The sequence below is a fragment of the Neophocaena asiaeorientalis genome, unplaced genomic scaffold (genome assembly GCF_003031525.2).
Source record: "Neophocaena asiaeorientalis asiaeorientalis breed wild unplaced genomic scaffold, Neophocaena_asiaeorientalis_V1.1 scaffold183, whole genome shotgun sequence".
Classification (NCBI taxonomy): Eukaryota; Metazoa; Chordata; class Mammalia; order Artiodactyla; family Phocoenidae; genus Neophocaena; species Neophocaena asiaeorientalis.
In genome coordinates this window covers 2,657,190-2,681,303 of record NW_020175199.1, presented here as the reverse complement: position 1 = coordinate 2,681,303, position 24,114 = coordinate 2,657,190, and the positions used below count along the sequence as shown (strand labels likewise).

The following is a 24,114-nucleotide window of genomic DNA, read 5'->3' as shown; positions in this document are numbered from 1 at the left end:
TTCTATATATTATTGACCATCCAGGTTTTCCTTTGGTAAATTGCTTGCTTGCCTTTTAGAAATAAAACTGTCTTTATTTGCATACAACATGATCATCAACATAGATAATCCTATGAAATCTACAAAAAAAGCTAGAACTAATAAATGAGTTTCACAAGACTACAGAATATATCAGTATGAAAAATATATTGTATTTCTGTACACTAGCAACCATTTTTCAGAAAAATTTGTTGGTTCCTTAAAAAGGGAAATATACCGCAACATGACTGAGCCATTCCACCTCTAACTACCTAAGAGGTATAAAATTGTTTGCCTTTTTTTTTTTTTCTGCAAAAAAGCTTTATTGTTTCCACGTGGTCCAAGGCTTGGGGAAGGGCTCCAGGGTAGTTAAAAAGCTGCCTACTGGCTGCAGAAAAGGGCTTCAGGCAGAAGCCCTGACACCAGAGGGCTCCTCAAAGGTCGCTGGGCTTTGGTCGGCTCCTAGTGGTACTTGAGGGTGAGCCTTTCGAAGAGATAATCGCCCAGCCCAGCCTGGCGCCAGCCAGCCTGCGGTGGTTGGTCAGGTGGTCGCCCATGTTCTCGATGAGTTTCACCTGCTCATCTAGGACGCGGGCTCTCCTGGAAGTCACACAGGTGGGAGTCTGCGTGGGCAGAAGCCAGGGCAGGCAGGTCCAAAATGGCCTAGCTCAGGTTCTTCTCCATGAGCATGGCAGCTTCCACAGTGTCCTGGGTTTTACCTCACTCATCTTGGGGCGCCTTCTGCATGTCTGGAAGAGGGTGCAGCCACTGCGCTGGTTTTGCATTTTCAAGAGACACTGGGAGCCTTCCCGCTCCTCGTTGGCTGATTTGCGGAAAACGTGGCCCACGCCCTCCAGAGCCACATCCTTGCGGTGGAAATAGAAGCCCTGAGAGAGGTAGGTGTAGGAGGTCCGCAGATGCAGGTTGACCAGTCGGTGGACAATGGCCTCCACCTCAGTGGAATCATTCTGACCAATTTGGGAGCTCACAGTTGGTTCGTAATAAGGAGTTAAGCTCAAGAAAGGGTGTTGGTGGGTCCCGAGGCCAAGGATCCTGAACTGCTGATTCTGAGGGTTGCGACTGGAAGAAACGTTGGAGGGTAGTCGGAGGGTGGAGCGAGGGGCGTCCCTGGGTCTGTGGCCTCCAAACGCCGTTGCAGCAAGAGAGATCCGTGAGACCACGGAGCGTACTGCTTGTTTGCCTATTTTTTGATTGTTTGGTTCTTACTGATTTATAGGAGTTACTTATGTTCTACATACTAATTCTTTGTTGGCTATATGTGTGGTAAATACCTTCTCCCATTCCTTGTCTTGTCTTGCCATTTTTTTCAATAGTATGTTCTCGTGGACAGACGTTTCTAATTGTAATGTAGTTTTCACAAAGTTTTCATGTTTCCCTGAGTTTCACAGAACATTGCTGATCAGATGAGGGCCACCAGATGTGACCAGCCTACCTGTATTGGCAAAATTCTGCAACCCACATCCCCTCGACAGAGCATGTGCAGAAGGCAGCTTGCAGTTGGCTGGTCAGGAACCCTATGTCAGCATTTCCCATTAGAGTAAATGGACTCCCGAGAGGAAGTCTGAGGCTCTATTTGCTGCAGATCCTTCCTACCTGGGAGCATGGAGGGGGCCTGGCCGCACTGGGGGCACCTCCCAGGCTTTTCTAGCCCAACTGTATCTCAGACTCAGCTGAACGTAAGCCTATAAAGGGAACGTGTTTCTTTTTGTTTGTTTTTTAATTTGTACTGAGCCTGGCTTGGAAAGTGTATTGAACAGGGTGAGTCCCTGAAACATAGCCAGCTACGTTCAATGTGACCAACTGGCAACCAAGAGCCATGCTGGGTTGGAGCAGAGAACAGAGGCAGTGTGCGGCCGGGGCCTCGCGCTGCCACAGGAAGCAGATAAATCTTAAGCACGACTACACAGCAGGCTGAGGAGGGCCAGCCCAGGACCAGCCTGGCGCCTGCACACTGCCCAGGCCCGCACATCCATCTCTCCATTGGGGACGGCAGCCTGTAGCACAGACGCACTGTGAGGCCTGACTCCCCAGAACAAAGGTCAGGAGCTCTTATAACATGTGCATTTTAGGCTGGTTATTACTTGCACGTGATATTTTAAAAATTCAAGCAGTATAACGAAAAGTACACAAAAGCCCTGCTTCTTTCTTGCCCTTGTCATCTGGGTTCCCACCTCTCCTTCCCCCCTGATATTTTCTTTATGCAAGTAAATATGAATGTATATTGTTATACCTCTCTGTTTTTACCCCAAAATAGCATATACAGATAGATTAGGCGTGGTGTCCTGACCACTGGACCGCCAGGGAATTCCCTCCTTATCATATCGTTTGCAAATTTTCTTACAGAAGTCTGTGGTCACCCACCAGTCCAAGACAGATGTAAGTCAGGTATAAAAGGGTGATTTTTTTTTTTCTTTTTAAATACTTCAGAATCAGAAAAAAAAGTTGTGTGATGTGTTTATTAAAGAAAATTTAGAAAATAGAGAAAAGCACAAAGAAGAAAATAAAATGTAAGAGTAATTCTACTAGCAGAAATATTCCAGTGATCACCATTATGGTGTTCATCCTGCATTGGCAGGCAGACCCTCAACCACTGCGCCACCAGGGAAGCCCTAACATATATTTTAAACTGTAAAATGGAAAAACATTAATCAATGCTTGTTTATTTACCATAAAATCACAAACGTTCGATATTTCCAATTCATTGGTGACAGTAATGTGATGTGTTGATGTATGCATTAGCTTGCTCTCTATATATGTATATTGAAATTTTTTTCTATGTGTATATATATTCTCTATACGTGTTATTTTTAAAAGGAGTCTTAAGTAGAGGCACATATTGATTTTTTGCCTAGTGTAAAGAATTGCATCACCTCTCTACTCAGTTCAAGGCGTCTCAACACGTATTTATTCTCTACTTTAATTATAGTAGTAATTCCTTACATTTGTATACAGTACCACAGTTTGCAAAAGTCTTCTTTGCTCTTTTGAACAGCCTGTTGAGTGAGGTAGTACTATTCTTATTGGCTGGATAAGGAAGCTGAGGATCACAGAGGTTAAGTGTCTTGTCTAAGGCCATCTAGCTACTTGGGTAGAAGACTTGTAGGTTTGGATTCTAAGTCTAGTTCTCATTCCACCAGACCATGGAGGGGACAGAAGAAAGAAGAAACACCCTATGTTCTCAGACCTGTTTAGGTTTGCAATGTAGCTGATAAGACGAGTCACAAAACCATTAGACACCCAGAGAAGAAAACACCTGGCCTAACAGAGGCAAATATGATCACCCTCATCAGGCCCTTTGCATCATCCTTCATTTAGCCAGTTTCCATCACTTCTCCCTGTTGCCTTACTTGGTCTTCTTCTGGCCTCTGTGGTACCCACCTAGACCTCAAAGGCCTTCGAAGAAAAGCTCCTGATGAGAAATTGGAAAGAACTTTAGCTGATTTCTGGTCCTGGGAATTCCAGACTGTAGGCCAGGCAGAAGATGTGCACTCCTCCAGCAATGGAAATTTTTCATTGACAAGTGAGAATTACACCTTAAATATTGTGTTTCTCCTGTAGCTTAAAAATGTTTGTCATGCATTCGTTCGATTGTTCAGTCATTTACTCGATCATGTTTGAATTCAACAAGCATCACTGAGGACCCAGGATGTCCTTGGTGTCCTAGGGCACCCTGCTAGTCCTAGAAATGAAACATGAGTTAGACCCTTAAGGAGTTCCATTTCCACATGACTCTTTTAGTTACTTGGGCAACAGACTTGAGTGCAGCATTATTCTCTTTTTCATACCATAGTCACCCCTGTGAAGATAAGGGCTCTGTTCCAGGACCAAGATTGAAGGTGGTAGAGTCCAACATGTGCAAGACAACCCACATAGGGTGCAAAAAGAAAATATTTTGATGTATCCTTGTAACATTTCTTTTATTGGGAATATGTTTTCCATGATGTACAATATGTTAGTGTTACATGCAGTAGTGCACATATATACTTTCTGAATCCATAACTACACATATGTCATGTGCTCAATAGTGTTTTATCGATGGGGGGGGCAATCAAGAATTTGGGTTTCCCTGCTCTACAGCCACAGCTACACTGCCTCTCCTTTCTCAGCAGTATATAAAACTCCGCTGAAAGGCTCATTTGGGGAGCTTTCCAAAGTCACTGGGTTCAGATTTGGCCTGATGGCTGAGGAGAGACTTATACAAAGTTTCTAGAGCAGTAAAGTTTGAGTGAGGTCCTACAGTCTGTGCCAGATCTTCTCTCTTACACAGAGGAAGGATAGATTTCTTCTTAGCTCAGTAATCCCTTCCTTCCTGCCAGGATCTTGAATTTTAAGAGTGTACTTTTTCCCCTCATACTTGGAGAACTCGTTTTATGTTTATTTGATGTTGGAGCTCTTCTGCAGAGTGAGTCTTCACCTATTTTCTCAAGTAAGCACCGTGCTTTATCACCCCCCTTCCCTCCTGCCCCTGATCTGGAGTTGGAAGGGAATCGGTTGGGGCCCGAGTTCCCCTCTCTTCTATTGCCAGACATTTACATTTGGCAAAGGATGCCAAGCAAGCATCATCTATCATTATCATTCTATCTCTGGAATGGAATTCTAGAGCATTCTACCAACTTCACCAACGAGTTCTGCTCATTTATCCAGTGTCTGGGCATCGAACACTCTTTGCCTACTTTCTTGCCCAGGAATCCTTTCTGCTGTACCGTAGTGGATTTCTGGGCTGAGGATTATTTTCACTTTCATCTAAGTGTTCTATTTTCTTCTTTCTCCACTCCACCTCCGCTCTCGCTTCAGTGATATCGTGGAAATCATTACAGCTTCTGAAAAATATAGGTTGTTTCACTAAAAGAATTACTAGTCTAGGATATTTCAAAAAGTACTTAGGTGGGGAATGTGGATTGTGATTATTTGAATTGCAAAAAGGTCTTAAAAGATTCTTTTTTATTTTCTTGACATATGATCAGTTTGATAAAAATTTCAATTTTGATCAACTGTTCCAGAGACCCATCTGTTGTGCAATGTGAATTTTACTTGAAGTATCCCTTTCTTCCAGTTCAGGCCTTTGCTAAAGTCCTTGCATGGAGTGTCTGTGTTTTGAGATGAAATTTGGAAAAATTGCTCATCCACGTTAGAGGTAAGCCAGATGATCCCTGCAAACAGCCCCATCTGGTTTCAGACAAGAATTCTGAGCTTATCAACTCCCAGGGCCACATGGGGGCAAAGGCAGTCTGGCAGAGTCATTTTGAGTAAGCCATTCTGTGGGATCTTTTCTTCCAAAGCAAATGAGGGATTCCTGTCCTTGATGCTAAAGTGTAATGACACGTTCATGACATCTATAATTAGATAGGGAAGGCTCACTGCCTATAGTGTAAAATGGCACAAACACAAGAGAAGTTTTATTTTATTTGGCTATGCCGCGTGGCTTGTGGGATCTTAGTTCCCCGACCAGGGATTGAACTTGTGCCCCCTGCAGTGGAGGCGTCAAGTCCTAACCACTGGACCGCCAGGGAATTCCCAAGAAGTGTATTTCTTGCTCTGATGAGAGCACTGGGTAATGAAAAGGTTGACAGGATGACTCTCCTATAGGCAGTCATTCAGGGACCCAGACGGGCGACGCTCTAGCATCTTCATCCCATGGCTTCCAGAATTGCCCTAGCAGGCGTCTCCGTACCAGCCATCCAGGAGGCAGATAAAAACACGGAGCAATGTGCCTGGCCAAGTGTGGACACGGCACACCTCACTTGTCACATTCCATCATCTAAGACACGGTCACATGGCCATACCTAACTGCAAGCCAGGATGGGAAATGAGGGCTAGTTGGGCATTGAAGAAGAAAAGAATGTGGGTGCCCATCTCTGCCACCACATCCTTACGCTTTGGCTCATGGAAACATTTATTCCAAAGTCCCCCTTTATTAACCAGTGAGAATCAATTGTGTATTCAAAAGTAGCTCAGGGATCCCTTTCCTAGGCAGGCCAGGTACCTTATCTCTTTTTTTTTTTTTTTTTTTTTTTTTTTTTTTTTTTTTTTTTTGCGGTACGCGGGCCTCTCACTGTTGTGGCCTCTCCCGTTGCGGAGCACAGGCTCCGGGCGCGCAGGCCCAGCGGCCATGGGTCACGGGCCCAGCCGCTCCGCGGCATGTGGGATCTTCCCGGACCGGGGCACGAACCCGCGTCCCCTGCATCGGCAGGCAGACTCTCAACCACTGCGCCACCAGGAAAGCCCACCTTATCATTTTATAGAGGATGACAAACCCATTCTAAACGGCACACAGTGGATTTGAGTGTCTCACCAAAGGATTTCAGGTGATCAGCAAATCTCTACGGGAACAAGCAGGGGTGACCTCTCCGGAACTGTACACACGAGTGTGGCATATCTACCTTCTCACTGGAGGCTATGATCCAGTGTTCCCAAGTGTCTGAAAAGCTGATATACACGGCCTTTTCACTTGATCAGGGGAAATTCTGGTCTTATCTTTGCAAATAAAAATAATTCTGCTGAAATTGCCTACTCGTTATCTGGAAAGACAGCAGGAATTCCTTATCAAGACAGGCCCTGGCAACTGGCCTCAAACCTGGGCAATGGAAATAGATGGTCTGGGCAAATGCCAGAGACTTTCATCTTTTGGAGAAACTAATACATAGGGCATCAGCTGAGTTTCCATTTCAGTGCAACTTAAGCCTGAGTGATAAAGGCAGCCTGTTCTGTGAACCTTATATTACATAACCCTCATGTGATTCAGGGCTGCTATTTATAGTTTTCCATTGTGTGGAAATGGAGCGGGTTACAGGGATGCAGCTTCCTTCTTCTCCAGCGTCCCAGAAGGAGATCAAAATGACTCTGCATTTATGACCTAGCCTAGGGCTTTCAAAACTGCTCTTGCTTTATTGTCAAAAAAATTTTGGCTCCTACCTTACCCTGAAGTTTGTTCGTTCGTTCGTTCCTTCCTTCCTTCTTTCATTCATCATCTATTCATTCATTCATTTAACAAATATTTAGTGAGTGCCTACTAGGCACCGGGGATGCAAAGTTGAATAAAACACACATGGAGTGGAGGAAGGGGTTGAAAACACTGATTCCTAGATCCCATCCCAGACCAATGAAAACAAAGTATCTGTGGGTGAGTTCTGGTGGGTGTGTTTTAAAATCTCTCCGAGAGAGTCCAATGTGCAGCTCGGATTGAGAGCCACTAGAATTTGTAGACATTGAAGCCAGAGGAATGTATAAGGTTTAATATGTCATAGAGGACCACTAGAAAGAGAACCAAATAAAGAAGGCATTAAAGAACAGTGCAGGGCTTCCCTGGTGGCACAGTGGTTAAATCTGCCTGCCAATGCAGGGGACACATGTTCGAGGCCTGGTCCGGGAAGATCCCACGTGCCGTGGAGCAACTAAGCCCGTGTGCCACAACTACTGAGCCTGTGCTCTAGAGCCTGTGAGCCACAACTACTGAGCCCACGTGCCACAACTACTGAAGCTTGTGCGCCTAGAGACCATGCTCCACAAGAGAAGCCACCACACTGAGAAGCCCATGCACTGCAACGAAGACCCAACACAGCCAAAAATAAATTTTAAAAAAACCCCAAAAAACAACAGTGCAGAAAGAATTGAAAGTTGCTTGATACAGATAAAGAGAAATAACTTTGGCGTCCGATCCATCTGTGGTGGAACCTCAGCCTTTCTGCCTTTTAGCTTGTGTGATGCTGTGCAAGCATTTAACCCTCTGAGCCTCAGCTTCCGCGTTTTTATTTATTTATTAATTTTAATTTTTTATTTTTGCCTGCGTTGCGTCTCCGCTGCTGCGCGCAGGCTTTCTCTAGTTGCTGCGAGCGGGACCTACTCTTCGTTGCGGTGCGCGGGCTTCTTATTGCGGTGGCTTCTCTTGTTGTGGAGCACGGGCTCTAGGCGCATGGGCTTCAGTAGTTGTGGCACGTGGGCTCAGTAGTTGTGGCTCATGGAGTTAGTTGCTCCGCAGCATGTGGGATCTTCCCGCACCAGGGCTTGAACCCGTGTCCCCTGCATTGGCAGGCGGATTCTTAACCACTGCACCACCAGGGAAGTCCAGCTTCTGTGTTTTCAAAGTGAGGATAATAATGATCTTCACATCCTAGGATTGCCATGAGCATCTAATCAAAATGCCTGGCGTGCAACAAATCTGTTATTTTTGTTATTATTTGGAATTCAGGAGGAAAGATCAAGCTTAAAATGTTGGGTAGTTAAAGGTGTGAGCATGGATCCCGAGCGATTCTGTCTTGCTGCCAAAACTGGGTGAAGGCCACAATATATCTGAGTATCTGAGACCTCAGCGCCATATGGTGCATCTTCCTTGGGGAAAAATAAATCATTATTTTTATCTTAAAACGAGTGTAAATATGTTGTTGACGAGAATGTATCAATGTATCAGATTTGTATCAATTAATTAAGAAAAAAGTGTCCACGTGGTTTGAAAAGATCCCCCCATTCTGGGGAGGACACAGTAGTTGGAGTGCTTGGGCCTCCCCGAGGGTACTGTTCACGCCTCTGCTATTAGTCTCCCCTGACCTTCGGGTGGAGAGCATAGCCCTGACCATCACGAAGGTCTCACCATGTTGAGTGAGTCTGAGACATTCAGAGGTCATTCTTTCTGGCTATTTAACTAAACACTGTTAGCACTTCTTCAAGCGAGAGATTATGTAAACATCAGCAGATATGTATATTCAGTGCGTTCCTTTTTTGATTTGTAACACAAGATGATAGCACAGTCTATGCACTTTTAAGCCCTGGATTTTACCTTAACAATATCTCATGGAGATGATCTATATCCACACATAAAGAATGTCATCCTTTTCTTCTTTTATAGCTGCGTGGTAGCCTTTTAGGTGGGTGTATTATAACTTACTTAACCAATATTTGGTTGATGTTTTCAGCTTTTTGGTGTTTAAACATTGCTGCAATGAATGACCGTGTACCTAAGTCATTTTGCATACGGGAGCATCTTTTGTTCTATAAATTCCTGGGAGTGGAATGGCTGTGTCAAAGGATATGGGCATTCACAGACTGCCCTTCACAGGGGCTGTTCTAATTTCCACTTCTACCAGCAGTGTAGGAGCAGGCCTCTTTCCTCACAACCTCACCAGCACAGTCTCCTACCAAAGTCTCAGGTCTGCCAACGGGCCGGGTGCAAAACGACGCTACCTGATAGTTGTAAAGTACGTCTCTCCAATTGTGAGTGACGTTGAACCCCTTTTCAGATATTTTAAGAACCTTCTGTCTTTTCTGTGCTGGGAAGAGTTGGTTCATATCATTTGCCTATTTTAAAATTTATTTATGTATTTACTTATATTGACGTATAGTTGATTTATAATGTTGCGTTAGTTTCTGGTGTACAGCAAATTGATCCACTTATACATATGTGTGTATATATATATGTATAAATATATATATATTTATACATATATATATATATATATATACACATTCTTTTTCAGATTCTTTTCCATTATATGTTATTACAAGATATTGAATATACAGTAGTAGGTCCTTGTTGTTTATCTATTTTGTATATAGTAGTGTGTATCTGTTAATCCCAAGGTCCTAATTTATCCCTCCCCACTTTCCCCTTTGGTAACTTTAAGTTTGTTTTCTATGTCTGTGAGTCGATTTCTGTTTTATAGATCAGTTCATTTGTATCATTATTTTAGATTTCACATATAAGTGATATATTTGTCTTTCTCTTTCTGACTTACATCACTTAGTATGATAATCTCTAGGTCCATCCATGTTGCTGCAAATCATTTGCCTAGTTTCTAATTGGGCCATTGGTTTGTTCCTTGTTGATTTTTAGGAATTCTTTATATATTTAGAAAAATTAGCATGGTGTCTATTACAAATATTTTTTCCTTCCAGTTTTGTCATTTGTCTTTGATTTTTTTCTGCGGAATGTTGTGACTTCTGTGTTTCGTGTGTGTCATAAATGCAAAGATATTCTGCCCTCTGAGATTATTAAATAATTCTCCCATGGTTTCTTATGTCACTTGTCATATGCTATTCTTTTTTACATTTAAATTTTTGTACCACTCGGAATTTTTCCTGGTGAAGTTGTGAGGTATGGGATCCAACTTTATTTTAGATAGCCATCTAGTTGTCCTAAAGCCTTTAATTGAAAAACGTATCTTTTCTCCATGGATTTGAGATACTGTTCTTTAAGCTATATTAAATTTACCACATACTAAACTTCCACATGCTCTTAGGTCTATTTATGGACTTTTTATTCTCTTTCATTGATCTCTTGGTCTATTCATGTATCAGCACTATACATTTTTAATCACTATAGCTTTATACTATGCTTTGATTTCTGGTTTGGAAAAAATCTGGTAATTATTCTTTTTCAGAATTTTCTCGACTACTTTTGCCTGTTTATTTTTCCAACTAAACTTTAGAATTAACTTATTTAATGTGAAAAGTTAATATTTTATTGGCTTTGTATAACACATTGGTTAACGAAGAGGGGACTGTTGGCTATATGTGTTACCTTTACAGTCAGGGGTCCTGCCCCTTGGTTCATGTGATCCAAAGGATGTTAGACTCTCAAAAGTATCACCACTGAAATATCACACTCCTCTCCCTAGGGGGTCTAGTGAGTGATGGGGAAGAGAGGCAACCAGAAGGATTTACCACTCTTTTTTGGGGGGAGTGGAGAAGAAAACCTCTTCTCCTATGGAAACATGAGGAGCATGTGGATAAAGGTGTTCACCGTAACAGTGGAATTTGAGGCACCTGCCAGGGGCCTCAGGACATATTTCAATGGCTTCTAAAGGAATTTGCTTTTATGATTCTGGAGATCTGAGACACTAAAGGTGTGTGTAAAGTATTTCATCTGCTGAAAAGGGCGGTGAGAGCCAGGTGTAGTGTATAGAGGAGGGGCTTTAGAGCCCACTGAGACTGAATTCAAATCCCAGTCCGACCAGTTGTGTGATTTGGGGCACTTAATTTCTCCAACTCTCACTTTTCTCACTTTTATAGATACCTTGGAGAATTGTCAATCTTAGTACTAACATATGTCAAGATTCTATTTAAGCACCTGGTATACATCAGTACTGAAAAAAGAGATGCACATTTTGCACCAAAGACAAACTTGAACTGTTTCACAGTTTCTCTGGAGGCCTTGGCAAACCTCTCCTGCAGAGAGTGGCCCCCTACACCAGAGACCCCGTATCCTCAGCTCCACAGGGAAGGCACCTGAGAGACAGGACAGACCTTTAGGTTTCTGGAATGCCAAGTATTTTAGCTCTCCCTGAGTGACTTTGATCTTGGTCTATGATTCACTCCGGTTCCCTCATCTCAGTGCATTGCTATGCGTCTCACTTTGCAGGAATTTTTTTCATGTTTCTGTGTCATCCTGAAATGGAGATATTTTACATATAAACAAACAGAACATTGATCCTTAAAAAAAAAGTGCCAAGTATTTTTCCTGATTATGATTTTAATATGTGTTCAGTCAAGAAAACATAGATAATTGAGAACAGCATAAGAAAGAAAATATTAGTTATAATACTATGAAACAGAAAATGTTTGTTAGTATATATGTTTTTTCTGGGCTTGTTTCTGCATCTATGCCCTCCTCCACATGGACCTTGACATTGACATTTACATCCACACTTGTGTAGACTTCTACACCCATGCTGATCTTCACATTGATATGTATATAGGACCTCAACTGATATATAACTTGGTGTTTTGCTCTTTTAACATTACATCATATCTTCTACGTTTTACAAAATTTCTGGTAAACATAATTTTTAAAATTTCTGCATAATATTTGCTACATTTTTCTTTTAAAAGTCAAGAATTATGCAAGCAGATTTTTATCTCCATTGACACTAGTTAGGGAGAGGAAATAAAAATTGGAGGGTTATTATTTATACGTTTTCATCTAAATACTAAACAAGTGAAGTAAACAAACCGCCTGTTAGTTTCTGAAAGCTGAGAATTAGAATAAAGAATGAGAGCTTATTTAGAATCACTCTTTCCTGTCCCCTTTTAGGGAAAAGATTTGGGTATTTTTCAGTTATCACTGAGTAACTTGTGCAACATTGTTTTCATGAGGGCGTCCAACAAAAAGCCGAAAGTAAGAGTTATGTCCTCCTTTCCCCTTCCAGAACACAGCATGTTTATCCTTCCTATGGGGGTAAAGTTCAGTACTTTCCGTAGAGCAAAACAACCTGGAAATCTAGGGTGATTTGAGCCAACTGGTAAATAAAAAGCAAATAAAATAAATCAAGAAATACTTGTGGGAGAATGAACAGATCACTTCTGTCATCCCACCATGACCACTGTTTGCTGTGTCTCTGGCAGCTGACCACAAGATGTCACTATGGCATCTTTAATCCTAATAATCATGTAGCTGGCTGGGGGTGGGGAAAGCACAAGGAAAGAAAATCTTACAGTTTTATGCAAAATGGAACAGTTTCCCCACCTACCCCTGGCAGGCAGCCAGGCTAATAAAATAAAAAAAAATTTTTTTTTTAACCAACACTATGAATTGAAAAGGCTTTCAAGAAACATCTGCACAGTGAAACTGTTAACTCCAAAGAAGTCCAACATCATATTTATACTGTATAAATTAAAATGGAAAATAAAACCCCATTTGGGCCAATGTGCAAAGTCTCCAAAGCAAGAGAAAAATACTTCTGAAGTCAATCCATTTTCAAAACGACGGCATTAAATATGGAGGATGTAATAGCAGAAAACAACTGAAATCTTGCCCAGTGAAGCTTTAAACAACCAGTTTCCCAAAACAAATATTGTTTTAATTAACCAAATTTCCCTCCACGGACTCAAATTTTAGGGGAAAGAAACAAATCATTCTTTAAAAAATGCAAGCTCCTCTCATGTTACTTGGGTGAAATGATTTTCAGAAATGGCTAGCACAGTCTGCAGCGTCCCTTCCACAGGAGACATCTACAGGTCAGGGGAGGAGAGCCACTGTCCTGCATCATGATTCTGAAGAACTGAAAGTTCCCGAGTCATCCAAAAAAAAAAAAAAAAATAGTATTTCTTTATGTACATAGAAGGTGAGAAAGTGCTTTTACAAAGCAGCTGTACACAGGATGGATCCTTGTTCCAAAAGATGGAACAGCCATCTTTTGGGTGATCTGCCCAGCTCCCCACCTGGATGTGGGCATCCATACTGCACCCTTCCCCCAACACGGTCATGGTGTGACTGTGGCATGCGCTGTGACTCACCCAGTGTTCTCACCAGTGGCTAGCAGCCTGACCAATATCCCTTTTTCAGGAATTTGGGATTAAGTCAGTTGAGTCTCACTCCTCATGACTGGACAGTGACACATAAACTCTGGAACTGCTGGTAACTATATTTTCCATCTTGCCAGCCAAGAAGCAAAAACATAGGTCTCCTGAGAGACTGAAGGATGAAGGGGGCACTTAGGACAGAGAGGGAGCCTTGGTGGCATCCAGGTGTCCAGTCCCAACTTGTCCTTGAGTCCCAGAGTCCACTCTTTGGCTGTGGGAGAAAGCCCTGCATTCTCATAGTAAATAATCATTTTGTTCAACCAGACCACTCTTACGACTTTCCAGGATAATCTGGAACTCAAGTCATTCTAATTTTTTCTACTTGCACCCTAACCTTCTCCTGCTCCCCAGTTGTCCTCTGTGCCCCCTCAGCCCCATCATTTATCCAGACATTTAGGTTATGGGATATTTTAGTCATTTGAACCAGCTCTTATGGCTTGTCGAGGGACAGTGAGAGTAACCTAGAAAGGCCTCAGGGAATGCTTTGAAAGATGACTTTTGGTCTCCATTATTTTTGGGTGAATTGGATCTATAAATTAGGATTCTACAATAGCACTTCCTAAAATTTGTTCCTTAGAACATTAATCCTGAAAATGTTAAGAAAACAAATAAAGTATTCCATAGTAAAATAAGTTTGGGGGAAAAAATGCAAAATATATCTCTCTTTTGGAGACTTAGAGGTCATGTTAATATATTAAAGGCTCTGACAAGTCCTGCAGCAAAGAAAGGGATCAAAATTTGTTTAGCCTAGGATTTTCCAAATTTATGTGACAGTAGATTTCTTTGCGGGGGGGAGTTAATCCTTATTGGCAACATTTTAAATGTTACTTAAAATGTCTGTTTAACTCTGCTTTACAGCCAAACTTGAGTCTGAGATGGGCTGACCTTGGGAATTTTGATAGGAAAGTCCCTGGAAAATTCCACTCCCTCACCTCCTACTTCACAACCCTTTATTAGTCAGGCAGTTAGTCAGAAAGCTAGACATCCAATGCTGTGGGAGAGACTGCCTTATGGCCTCTCTCGAAGCCCCTGCAATTCCCAGAATCCTGCCTTTATGCCTTAATTTTATGCCTTTTCCAAAATATACACAAAGAAAAGCGCATAAATCACAAGTGTATAGTGATGAATTTTTCCAAACTGTTTCACGCACTACTGTAACCAGCACTAGGTCAACAAATGACATTACAGGCTCCCAGAAGCCCGTTCACGCTCTTTTAGTCACTTTACCACACACGGGTAACCACTATCCAACTTTATGCCTTTTCTTTCCACATAAATGGCTACATCCTGGAGGATAAGGCGTGATCCTTGACCTCCTTGTATCCCTGTGGTGTCTAGAATAGGACTTAGTAAAGAATAGATAGTTGGGCTCATCTATAAAGCAAAACCCATAAATGCACAAGTGCCCATCAGACTCCTGTACAGGTTAGTGGAGGGGCCCTGGAGTCAGACTGCCTGGATTCAAACCTGTGTCTACGAGACTCCTACCTGTCTGACCATGGGCAGTCACTTAATCTTTAGGAACCTCAATTTCCTGATATGCAAAGAGACTCGCTTGGATTATCTGAGTGGGCCGTGAACACCATCACAAGTATTCTTATGAGAAAGGCAGAGAGAGATTTGAAGGTGGCCTTGAAGACTGGAGTGATACAGCCACAAGCTCAGAATTGCCAGCAGCCACCAGAAACTGCAAGAAGCAAAGAACCGATTCTCCCCTACAGGCCCTGGAGGGAGTGTGGCCTTTGCTAACACCTTGATTCTGGCTCGGTGAAACCGATTTCAGACTTCTCCCTCCAAAAATGTAAAAGAATAATTTTCCGTTGTTTTAAGCCACCAGGTTTGTGGCGATTTGTTAGGTCAGTCATGGGAATCCAATACACGTATCAGGCGATCGGTGTTGAGGAGAGAGCAAGAAAGAAAAAGCAGCCTTCATGGAGCTTATATTGTAGAGTGGAAGACAGACGATGAACAGATACATGGATGCACAGTCTAATGCCAGAAAGTGTTGCTGGCTACACGGTAAAAATAAAGCAGGTGGTGGAAGCCCATAGAGCTTGGGAGCAGGTTAGAAAGGAAGTTGGGCGGGGTGTGCAGGGCTTGCAGGCTCTGAGTGATAAAGGGATATGGGCTTTGTATTTTCTTCTAAGTATGGCTTTGGGGATTCTCCGTGTGTGCCAGTGGGTCCCTCTTCAAGTTTTCCTGGGACGGCCTCAGGACTGGGGTCAGTTGACTGATGTGCCTGTCCTGGGTTAGCCCTATAATTTGCTGTGCTCTCGGGAGATTTCGTTAATCTCTCTAGATTTAAACGTCCTTAGCCCACGGTGGAGTAGCTTGCGGTACGCGTGCCTCTCACTGTTGTGGCCGCTCCCGTTGCGGAGCACAGGCTCCGGACGCGCAGGCTCAGCGGCCATGGCTCACGGGCCCAGCCGCTCCGCGGCACGTGGGATCCTCCCGGATCGGGGAACGAACCCGTGTCCACTACATCGGCAGGCGGCCTCTCAACCACTGCGCCACCAGGGAAGCCCGGCTTTAGCTCTTAAAACAAGAAACCAATGCTCACGACCCTTGTCCGAACAAGGAAGCCACGGTCAAAACAATGGCTCCTCCGGCTGTGACGATCCTCCTCGGGGCCGCTAGAGGGAGGCGGGCGAGGCGACCTGTGCAGAATTGAATTGTTAAGAAAAGACGGAGGGCGTGTTGTTTTTAAAAAAAAAAAAAAACACAAACACAAAACCTTCCCTCTCTCCAGGATCTGCTTCTAATTATCCGCAGGGCTAGACTCCTAACCACACACGTTTTCAGCCAATCCTAGATGCCCCAAGCTCCTTTTTTACCCTCAAAGCAGTCAAGCCACAAGCGGTGCACTTCCAGACCAGAGGAGTGGAACGAAGATTCACGGATCCGGCGTCCCACCCCCTGGCCCTGCGGTCCAGAGCCTCCTGGAACTGAGAGCCGCTGAGGTTAAGCTTCCCTGCCGGCTGTCCTAATTCCTGATGGCCAAAGCTAAGATGGGACGCAAGCGCCTTTCTAAATTCTTCCAACAGTAATTCTCTAATTACTCTTTCCTCTTCATGTTGCCTTAGAGACTGGCAAAGGATCCTCTTTCCTGCCACATCAAAGTAGGAACAAAATAATTTGCAGTGCATGTAATGAAAACCTCAATTTCTGGGGTTTAAAGGCCCTTTTAAGAAAAGTGACAGGGGGAGGTAAATTTTGGAGGCACTTTAACACATATTGTTAAAGCAATGTAAGGATATAATAATAACCTTAAGAGACTTTTTGGTTTTGTTTTTTAAAAAAATTTTATTGAAGTATAATTGATTTGCAATGTTGTGTTAATTTCTGCTATACAGCAAAGTGACTCATATATATATTCATTTTCATTTTATTTTCCATATGGCTTACCACAGGGTATTGAATATATCGATAGTTCCCTGTGCTATACAGTAGGACCTTATTGTTTAGCCAACCTATATATAATAGTTTGCATCTGCTAATCCCAAACTCCCAATCCATTCCTCCCCCACCTCCCCTCCCCCTTGGCAGCCACAAGTCTGTTCTCTATGTCTGTAAGAGACTTTTCGTTTTCCTCCATTTAATCCTTCTTACATCTAAATCCAGAAGCTGAAAAAAGTGGAGTATCTAGAAAAGGATTCACTCGTGTATTTGTTGAGTAAACTTTCTCCCTTTTAACTCCTTATTTTGAAAATTTCGGAATAAGAAAAATTACACTAATAATGCGAGGAATTTCTGAACTTCCTTTTCCCAAATTCCAAATATTATTTTACCATGTTTGCTCTTTTCTCTCCGACCCCCTCTCTCTCATATTGTTTTCTGAAACATCCGAGTCAATAACAGAAATGATACCTTTCCCCTATTCACAGTGTATTCCCTAAAAACAAGAACATTCTGACATAACCGCTGTACAATGATCCAGATCAAGAAATTAACAGTGACTATTATTTTCTAATCTACAGACTTTATTCAGATTTTTCCAATTGCCATTAATATTTTTTATATTTATTTTATTTATTATCATTTATTTATGGCTGCATTGGGTCTTTGTTGCTGCGTGCAGGCTTTCTCTAGTTGTGGCGAGCGTGAGCTGCTCTTCATTGGGGTGTGAGGGCTTCTCATTGCGGTGGCTTCTCTTGTTGCAGAGCACGGGCTCTAGGCATGCAGGCTTCAGTAGCTGTGGCACGTGGGCTCAGTAGTTGTGGCTCGTGGGCTCTAGAGCGCAGGCTCAGTAGTTGTGGGGCACAGGCTTAGTAGCTCTGGGGCATGTGGGAATCTTCCTGGTCCAAGGCTCAAACCCATGTCCCCTGCATTGGCAGGCGGATTCTTAACCACTGTGCCACCAGGGAAGCCCAATATTATTTTATAGTAAAAAACCCCCAGATGATAGGTGGCATTCCATTGTCATATCTTTTTAGGCTAGTTTAAACTGAAACCATTTCTTGGTTTTGCTTTGTTTTTATTTGTATTTTTAAAAAAATGATATTGTCTAATTGCCTTCTTTTTTAGTATTTATTTTTATTTTCTTTATTTTTTGGCCACATCGGGTCTTAGTTGCAACACTCGGGATCTTCGCTGAGGCAAGTGGGATCTTTTGTTGTGGTGCGCTGGCTCTTCATTGTGGTGTGCAGGCTTCTCTCTCGTTGTGGCGCGCAGGTTCCAGAGCGCATGGGTTCTGTAGTTTTCAGCACACGGGCTCTCTCTTTGAGGCGTGCGAGCTCAGTAGTTGTGGCACGTAGGCTTAGTTGCCCCGCGGCATGGGGATCTTAGTTTCTTGACCAGGGATCGAACCCTTGTCCCCTGCATTGGAAGGCAAATTCTTTACCACTGGGCCACCAGGGAAGTCCCTGTTTGTATATATATTTTTAATTTTTTTTGAAATTTATTTACTTCTATTTATTTCTGGCTGTGTTGGGTCTTCATTGCTGCACGCGGGCTTTCTCTAGTTGCAGCGAGTGGGGGCTACTGTTCGTTGCAGTGCGCCAGGCGGATTCTTAACCACTGCGCCGCCAGGGAAGCCCTGTATTTTTTTCATATATTGACATTTTTTAAAAGTACAAGTAAAATATTTGGTAGATGTCAGTGTTTGGGTTTATCTGAAGTTACTTTACGATGAGATTCAGGATGTGCATTTTTGTTAAGAATACCATAGAAAAGATGTTGTGTCTATCTCAGTACATTATATGGGAAGCACATGACGTTGATTTGTCCCATCACCGGTGATGTTGACTTTGATCGCTTTTTAAGATAATAGTAAAATATTATGAAAGCTATAAAATATATTATATATTAACACATATATTATGTAAGCAAAATATAATATACAAATAAAATATAATATGTAAGCAAAATACAATGTGTAAGCAAAATAGAATAGAATAGAATAGAATAGGAAATGTGCTAGACTGGTGGTTCTTAAACTTCTGGTCTCATCTCAGAAATACTTTACACTCTTAAAAATGATTGAGGGTCTCAGAGCTTTGTTTATTTTAGTTATATTTATCAATACTTACTGTATTAGAAATTAAAACAGAAATTAAAAAATTTTAACTTATTAATTTATTTAAAAATAACAGGGCTTCCCTGGTGGCGCAGTGCTCAAGAATCCTCCTGCCAATGCAGGGGACACGGGTTTGAGCCCTGGTCTGGGAAGATCCCACATGCCGCGGAGCAACTAAGCCCGTGTGCCACACCTACCAAGCCTATACTCTAGAGCCTGCGAGCCACAACTACTGAAGCCCACATGCCTAGATCCTGTGCTCCGCAAAAAGAGAAGCCACCGCAATGAGAAGCCCGCGCACTGCAACGAAGAGTGGCCCCCGCTCTCCACAGCTAGAGAAAGCCCGCGCACAGTAACGAAGACCCAAAGCAGCCATAAATAAATAAACAAACTTATTAAAAAAACAAGAAACAATAACAATACTGAACTTGTTACATAGAAACATGAATAATATACGTTTTATGAAAAATAACTATATTTTCCCAAACAAAAGTGAATAGAATGTCATTGTTTTTACATTTTTGCAAACCTCTTTAATTTTGGCTTAATAGAGAGCAGCTGAATCCTCATATCTGCTTGCAATATGGATTCAATCTATTGCAATATGTTTTTTGCTTAAAGTATATGAAGGAAGAGAAAGAAAACACGTACGCATTTGGGAAAGGGAGGGATATCTTGGTAGCGTTTTCAAATGATTGTGGATAATCTTTGATACTATACCAAAACTCAGTAAGTATAACTTCCTAAAAGTTAGTTGCAGCATAAAATTTGAAACCATATCAGTGAACACTTTGTTCTCTCTTACGTTAAAATCCACTGTTTCCTCCTGCACTTTGAGTGCGTGATTTTGTTAACATTATACACTGGTCATTTGGGAAATACTGGCTCCCTGAGCTATACACATCTTCCAAATGTTGCCACTTCTTTACGTAACAACCAAAACACTTTTCACATTTGTTAATATCACCACCAACTTCTCCGGAAAATTGTTTAGATATTGAGAAGCTGTGAAATTCACAGTGGTAGATATACATCTTCCAAAATTTGAGTCTTCACTTGAAAGCTCAAATTTTTATTATTGTCAATAAATATTGTGAGTTGTTTTCTTTGAAGCGACAGGTTTACTTTGTTTATTTTGAGAAAATGTCCACTAAATTCCCAACTCTGAATAATCATGGTTTGTCTGTCAGTTGTTCTTTCAAGTAAAAACAGTGTTACATGAAAAAAGCCACTGGCTCAGCTCACAGCTCAAACAATGGCACAAATGCTTTTCTGGGACAACACTTGCACGTCGATGTGCAGCAGAAGTGCTTTATGTGTGTTCCCATTTATCACGCAGAATATTAAAAAGATGAGCATTCAAGGGTCAAGATTTAATAAAATTAATACATCTTAATGCTTAATCAAGGACTTTTTTTTTTTTTTGCGGTACGCGGGCCTCTCACTGTTGTGGCCTCTCCCGTTGGCAGAGCACAGGCTCCGGACACGCAGGCTCAGCGGCCATGGCTCACGGGCCCAGCCGCTCCGTGGCACGTGGGATTTTCGCGGACCGGGGCACGAACCCGCGTCCCCTGCATCGGCAGGCGGACTCTCAACCACTGCGCCACCAGGGAAGCCCAATCAAGGACTTTTTAAGTGCAACTTTCTTTTTTTAAAAAAACCGAAAGTGCATGGCATTGACGATTACAATGACTACCAGTGCTGTATGGGGCTACTACCTTGATTCGTGGTAAGGTGCCAGTGGTTTTACACACCATTGCTTTTGTGATTTGTGCAAATGTCAGCCCATGAAAAAGGCAAACGACGGCTTCATAGTATTGTAAGAAACACTTTGAAATAAAAGTGTCTCAGGGACTCGCAGCATCTAGGGACCACACTTTGAGAAGATAATGAAACATAAACATCTATATAATATACATCTTCTGTCCTCCATGAACTTGACCTCTAGTTGGGCCAACAGAGCAGATGTCAAGAAGCAGGATGAGGGAAGCATCTATAGGTAGACATAAGTTATTGGTAGTATTTTAGTTCTTGTTTTTGGTCATGTGTGCATGGAGTTTGGCTATATTATAAATCTGTGCTGTCCAGTATGGTAGCCACTGGCCACATAAGACTATTGATCATCTGAAATGTGACTAGACCCAATCAATATATGCTCTAAATGTAAAATATATTACCAGATTTTGAAGGCTTCATATGGAAAAAAATGAATGTAAATATCTCATTAATAATGTTTATATTATTTATTGACATAATAATCTTTTGGCTATATTGGGTTAAATAAAATATATTGTTAAAATTAATTCGATACGTTACTTTATACTTTTCAAAATGGGTCTACTAGAAAATTTAAAGCTACATATGAGTCTTCCATTATATTTCTACTGGGCAATATGGTTACAAATAAATACAGAGGTAAAATAAAACACTTAACTATAAAACAGGGCCAAGCGTAGGCCAGCAATGATAATGCATTACAAACCAAGGATTAGTTTTCAACCAATTCTGTGCCTACGAAGTCAAGGGCAAAAAAATAACTTTATTTAAACAGTGTGGTAAAGATTATTTAAATCATTTGCTAAAGACTCAGGTTGCTGAAAGAGCACAGAGGAGGGGCAACTAACCCACTTTTGGGGAGAGCACAGGAAGATCTCTTCCCAGAGAAAGGGTTGTCTTGGTTGTAACTGAAAGAAAATTAGAAAATTTTCAGGCGAATTAGGTACAGGTAGGGAGGAAGGGAGAGGGTACTCCAGGGAGAAGGAACAGAATTTGCAAAGACTCAGAGCCTTTGTTCAGAGCACACTTGGAAAACTCCAAGAATTGATAGGGGCTATTGTAATACTGTTACATCACCACCTGCAGCTATTTACATAAAATTCTGTTTTCCCTGAGGCATGTGTATATAAAAGAGCAGATTTATTTTACTATCCTGAATTTTTTCTCAAGAGGATCATGGATTTTAAATTATATATTTTAAAACCTGGGTAACATCCCAGGCTCATACTAGGAGATACTTTGGAATTACTATTTAGTTTTATAGACACACATGGGGTTTTGCTTATCCACATCTTGCCAGAAATGTGGCCTTTCACATTCAGGATAGTAAAAACCTGACTCCATGACACTTACAGCTGCACATGGCTCTCAGCAAGAGGAAAAGTAAAACAATAAAGTCTGCAGAGACATAAAAATCATATTATGCAATGACATCACATAGATATTATGGTTGATGCCAAATCAAGCAGCGGATCCTGGTGTCAGGACCTGGAGAATTAGCTACCTTCCAGCCCAACTGCTACTCCATCAATTGAGAGAACAGGCCCAGGTGAATGGTGGAAACAGGATTTAAACTGCCTCCTATTTTGAAGTCTCCCCTCCTTCTCCTTAGATGAATATCATGTCTGAAGTCCTCAATCTTTCAAAAAACTGGAGACCAGGACATCTTCAATCTGAAAAAAGCATAGTCAAACCCTAAACCAACCACTGGAGCTCTCCAATTTACCTTCATAACTATCTCACTCAGGCAGCAGCCCACAAACATGATCCTAATTCTCCGTGCTCGCTTGTTTACGGTCCACAGGAGTGTAGATGCTTGGAGAGCTGGGGCCTCATCTGCCTTGTTTGCATATTGAGAATGATTACGTGTCCTCTTAACCCAGACGCTCTCTCTCCCCCAGGAGGCTAAAGAGGGCAAGGCTTAGCACCCGGCCTTCAGCAGTTAAGGCACTGACAACACTGGGAGAGCGGGAGCTGGGAACAAACGCCATTCCCCGTCTCTCCCAGCCCCTCCTGCCCTCCGTGTCACAGTCACTTCCACGGACACAGCGCCTCCTCTGTGCTAAGCTGTGCGTCACAAACACCATGTTTAGTTCTTACCATCACCCTACGAGATGGAGACATTGTCACCGTCTTCATTTTACAAATGAGGGAACTGAGCCCACTTGCTCAAGTCCATGCTGTTGGTAATAATCCACTTGGCTGGGATTTGAACCCTGCTCTGATTTCATCCCAGAGTCTGGCCTTCCTCTCCCATCCCCAGGTAATCTGGTCTCAGGTTCTGGAATGCCAGCAGCTGGAGGAGGAGAATCAGTGTCTTTGGGGGCACCTGGAAGAAAGCGACGTGAAGAGCAAGTGGAGTCAGGGGCCTTTAACACTTCCTGAGCACGTGTCATGGGCCTGCCCTACACCAGACATGTTACTGGTGCATCTCAATTACTGGTGGATATGATTTTTATGCAGAAAGAAATCTCAGCCTCGGAGAAGTCATAAATTTTGTAATTTTGTGCCAGGCTTTGGAGCTAGTGAGTGGTAGAGTCAGAGTTCAGACTCTCATGAATCTGAGGTTCATACTTCTTTAAAAAAAAAAAACTAACAATATATATATATTTTTGAAAAGGCATTAAATCCATGTGGCTCAAAAAGTTGAAAGGACATTCAAAGAAATGCACTTAAAAAGTTTCTCCTATCTATGTCTGGCACCACACCCCCTCCTCCTGTAAGTATTTTTCTAATGCTGTTCTGTGCAAAGAAAAGCAAATACAAATAGGGGTTCTTATTTTCTCCCATTTCTTACACAAAACGTAGCATATTATACACCTCCAAACTTTGCTCTTTTCACTTCATGGAATATAAAAGTAACTAACACTTATATGGCTCTTCTCTGCTATGTGCCACACCCAGTTCTAAGCATTTGATGCATATTAACTCCCTTAATACTCTCATCAACCCTATGAGAGAAGTGCTATTATTATCTCCATTTCATAGATGATTATATCAAGACACAGAGAGGTTAAGTGAGTTGCCCAAGATCACACAGATGGGAAGAGGTGGGGTCAGGCTTCTGACTTAGGTATTCTGGCTCCAGACTCTGTGCTCTTAACCTTTCTCCAAGCTGCCTTTCTCAGTATATATATATATATATATGGTACACACATATATATGGTATTATACATCATGAATATATAATATAGATCACATATTATAAAAAATCTATTCACTTTCATATAATATGAATCATGTATCTTCTGTATATAGAATTAAATATATACTATATCAGTACATAGAGGGCTTTCAGACTTTTCTGTTTGTCTGTTTTTGGTTTTTTTGGCTGTGCCATGCAGCTTGCGAGATCTGAGTTCCTCGACCAGGGACTGAGCCCAGGTCATGGCAGTGAAAGCGCCATAACCCAACCACTAGACCACTGGGGAACTCCCACTTTCTCACTTTTTAAACATCTATATAGTATTCCATTATGCTGATGTACTGTAATT

General features: G+C 42.1%; 1 pseudogene; it reads right to left on the bottom strand.

The window, feature by feature from the left end:
• Positions 1 to 480: 480 nt before the first annotated feature.
• On the bottom strand, positions 481 to 22,707 carry LOC112413296 (ferritin light chain pseudogene; annotated as a pseudogene).
• Between the last annotated feature and the right edge of the window lie 1,407 nt (positions 22,708 to 24,114).